Raw genomic sequence first — 4,905 nt, 5'->3', positions numbered from 1 at the left:
CTGATGAAAAGTTTCATGAAACATTGGGAGTTTCGTGAAACATTGCAATGTTTCAAATATAGCGGCGGGAGCATTCAAACTGATAAGATAAAAGCCTATTAGATATTTTCACTTCAATAAACAGCTAACTTCACTTCGTAGAATGCTGAGGTGAAAATAAGGGACCAAATGTATGGGATCAGTTCATTTTTCCCTATTTTGCCAACATCTTCGTAAAAGGTAATTTTTTCTATATAAGTGTAGTTAAAAAATAGTTTTTATTTTTTTCATTACTATTTAATGAAATAATAAAATAATAATATTGATGATTAATTACAAATATATTACAGAAATAAAGTTTTGATCCATTTTCCCCCTCAGCTTTCAACAAAGTGAAGTTAGCTGATGGTTGAAGTGAAAATACCTTATTGAGGCTTTCATATCCCAACTTTTTCCTGCCGGCTGATTTGATTTATTTTTCCGGTTTGTACTGTGAACCAATGATGCCAATGTTGGCAACCTGAGCTACTGCGCTTGCGTTAGGGCTGACCGCTCATTGGCCGCACTTGGCGCACGGTTCAAAATTACATTAAAAAACAATTCTTGTAACGTAAGTAAATAATTTTTAAAGTATCCACAAGGATTTGTGAAATAACAGTTTATTTTCAGTGAATTCCAGAGACCAACTTATATTTTACAAAACATTCAATTTAAAAAGAAATTTCTTGGAAAAGTGATTAAAAATCATTATTTATAAGTTTCTAATATTTTGTATGTATTTTTCTGGGAATTCATATAATTATATAACCTATAAATACATAAATTATCACGAGTGCATTGCAGTTATGCTTTTTTTTTACTACAAGCGTCGTTTTGTTACGTCTCAATCGAAAAGAACAATCTGAAATTTTGTTTTAAAATTATTCAAATATTATCACTATTATATTCTGCAATTAGCTTCTATATATCAAGCTACTGAAATATCATATGGTATTTAAAAATGTATCTATTAACAAATATTTTGAGAAATATTAGTCCGTCTTTCAAATTCAATGAAAATAAACTGTTATTCATCAAATACATGTGTTTTAAATTTTTTTCTTGCCTGAAATCAAAACTTACACAATTTGTGTACGTTCTCGTGTATGTTTTAATAATTATTCATTTAAATTACAAGAATTGTTTTTCAATGTAATTTTGAATCGCGCTTCAAAGGGTAGACAACCAGCGCTCAGCCCTAACGCACGCATGAATGAAAATTATTATCATTTTATTATTGCATTAAATAGTCCCTAAAAAAGCAAAACTATTTTTCAATTTCACTTATACAGAAAAATTACTTTCTACGAAGATATTAGAAAAATAAAGTAAAATTAACCGATTCCCATGCATTTGGTCAATTGTTACCCTCTCAGTATTCAACGAAGTGAAGTGAGTTAGTGATTGGAGTGAAAATACCTTATTGTATATGTAGACGGTCATAACTTTTTCTATACATCCCGGCTTTAATTTAAATGTCGACGGGCATGACTAACCTAACTTTTGGAAGGTGCATTAGGAAGTTATAATTTTATTCTAAGTGACTGGTACGCCCTATTAAATGAAAGAAATTTGAAAATTAGGTAAATATTGTTTCAATTGGTTTCCTTATTAACAATTATTTAGGCTAATATCGCAAAGCGAATAGTTGCTTTGACAGGTATTCAGGTGGCTGACAGCGCGGTTCAGAACTCCACAACTCTGCATGAACCAAAATTCAGTCTCCAAATGATACTTTCCCCTAGATGTCCACATGGGCACCTGCGTTCAGAGGAATACATTTGAGACTTGAAAACTCTCTCAAATGATCATTGGGAGCTCAATGAAATTTGAGCTGCAACAAATTTAACAGCAGCGTTTTTCTATGACCCTTTCCAAAATAATTGTCGCAAAAATTATTTTTAGGGGTGTATTTTATGAATAAAGGGTGTTTTCACCTTTAATCATTGGTAAAAATTATATTTCATCAACATCCTATGCCTTCAAGAATATGCATGCTAAATATTATTAATTTTTTTATTACAAATCCTCCGTTTTGCTTAAATTTCCACGTTTTGAGACCCTCTGAATCCGAAAAACAAGTTTTTACGAATGCGTCTGTCTTTCTGTTAGTTCGTTCGTTCGTAGTGTGTCTAGATTTTTAGTTTGTTAGCATGATTACTTTCGAAAGAATGGACAGATTGGATTGTCCTTTGATGCACTCTTGTAGTACCTAAAAATGAAGGTCAAGTTAATTAATTAGCCACTTTGGATAAAAATTCGAAAAGTTAGAAGATTTTCAAAACATTTCAGAGAACTTTTTTCCAAGATTTAACATTTCTATGAACGGTTATCCGTGTTAATAATAAAAAGAACTATTTTTCCTTATGACTTTTTTGATAATAAAAAAATTACCGGACTTATAGCATTTACAAAATTCAAAAACTCAATCGAAAATTAACATTTTAGGCCAAAAACGCATGATATGAAGAAAAAGTCAAGGTAAGAAAAACATTCAATTTTGAAGACCCTACAAGATTATTATAACTTTTTGAATTTTTCTGGAAAATCAAAAATTCTAATTTTGATTGTACAGAAAATAATGAAAAATGCCAAATTTCATTTTTCCATTTAACAATTTCTCATTATTTCAAAGATTCTCTAAATTGCAACGTGCCCAGAGGTAGACCGCGGAAAGAATGGTTAGAATGTGTGAATGAGACCCTACTTAGAAGAGACATAAGAAGTCACAGAAACACGAGAGCCTGTATGAAAAAATGCATGGACATAAAAGAAGCTAGAGAATTATGCCAGGACAGGAAAGTATGGCTCAAATAGTTAATAAAAAGAGTGTCAGTAGAGTGAATGACACCTGAAACAAAGACCTTGGCTATTAATGGACCCAAGTGGGGAACCTTACATAACGACTTCGTGAGGTTCTTCGCTTGGGGTGATTGCTAGAGAGATTGATCAGCAACCTGGGTCGGAGCAGTGTTGCGGAACGAACGTGTTATTTACATAAATAACACGAGAATTCTGGATCAATCTGAAAATTCTTTATCCCTTCCACACACTACTCATTTCCCCTACCGAGTGAGTCACGCCTACCCCGAAAGGCAAATGGCTTAATGGTGTAATAATAATAATAATAATTTTTAAGAGAGAAAAAAAACAATTTTTCGGTTTCGCACCTAAAGGAGGGCCGGGAATGGGAAAATTAGACCATACGAATGCCCGTATAATACAACGCTGCTAAAGGTTAGTGAACTTCAGCGTAAGGCTGGCTCTACAATGTCCCCTAAGAATTGCACGTACGTCGGCGTACATTAATATCAAGGCGTACATCTGCGTTGTTCTCCATTGCTACCAACTGTCGAGTGTGTTTTATTGGTTCACATTCCAGTGTTCTTGTAAACATTGAACTGCATTGAACCACCGGATCACCGGAATATAAACCAATGAAATACAGGCGACAGTTGGCAGCAATGGACAACAAAGCAAATGTAAGCGTTGATACGAACGTACGTCGAGTACGTACAATTCTTGGGGTACATTGTGAAGCCAGCCTAAAACACAAAAGAGTTATGACAACAAAACAACAAATTTAAAACTTTAATGTACGTAGCCCGCGAAAATTGAAAAGTCACCTTACTTTTTGAACACACCTCGTATTAGATGGGAATATGCAAGCTGTCATTCTGGTTCCCCGCCAAATTCAAAATAGCTAAATTGATATCGAATTATATAAATACACTCACATGGTATAGATTATTTGTTTTTAAATTATACTGAAGCATTGTTATCAAAACATGAATTTTATATCAAATTACATGTGACATAATATACGAAATATTGAAATTAGACTATATGATTTATTAACCCACACATTTGCCAAAAAATTGTTCTTGCAAAAATTATGTTTGTAAACGAAATTTCACTCAGTTTACAAATAGGCGTGCGCTAAAATTATAATCGTATGATGTTTTAAATGAATATTAACAAATAATAAAATAATAATAGACTGTAGGTCAAACAATAATACAATACTTTTTCAAGAGTTTATTATGATAGCTATTTATATTTCACATCATACGTCCTTTTTATTTCCCTACTAAAAATTCCTATATAGCTTCTTATATAGGATCCTATATAGGAACCTACATAGGATCCTATATAGGATTCTACATAGGATGCTATATGTTTCATCTATAGATGCCACCTTTAGGAAAGGACATAGGATCCTATATAGGTGCCTGTATAGGACACTCCCTAATAAGGTACCTAATAGTGCCTAACTGATGGTACATAAATAATGATACCTCATGGTACTTAATGGTACGTATGTCTCTAGGTGCTCCTGGAGGACCGAAAAAACTTCTGCGCAGCCGTAAGTGCTATAAAATAGTACTACGCATCTGGATATGGTCCCATGCAGAAACATATACAGGATCCTATATAGGATCCTTTATAGGATCCTATGTCATTTCCTATACGTGGCACCTATAGGTGAAACACATAGGTTCCTATGTAGGATCCTACATAGGATCCGATGTAGGTTCCTATATAGGAACCTATATAGGAATTTTCAGTAGGGTTACGTGAGTTAACGTGCGTCGTTCTGTAAAACAACGGGCTCCTAACCTTATTTTCTTCTGGATCTCTTTTCGCTCTAATATATCAAAAATATGCTCATAGTCAATGTACTACATGTAAACATAACCTTCAGGCCCCCTATATATGAATTATATTGTGATAGTCATAAATATTAGTAATAACTTCGCATAATCTTGAATTTAAATTCGGTTTCCATTTGTCGCGTCTACAATTGTGGGTCCGGATGCAATAAGGGCACATAAAATTTTTTCGTGCGAAAACGAAGTCCCCTGGAGGCTTTAGAAAAAATTTTCG

Source organism: Belonocnema kinseyi, chromosome 2 (genome assembly GCF_010883055.1).
Source record: "Belonocnema kinseyi isolate 2016_QV_RU_SX_M_011 chromosome 2, B_treatae_v1, whole genome shotgun sequence".
Taxonomy (NCBI): Eukaryota; Metazoa; Arthropoda; class Insecta; order Hymenoptera; family Cynipidae; genus Belonocnema; species Belonocnema kinseyi.
Note: the sequence above shows the minus strand (reverse complement) of the source record.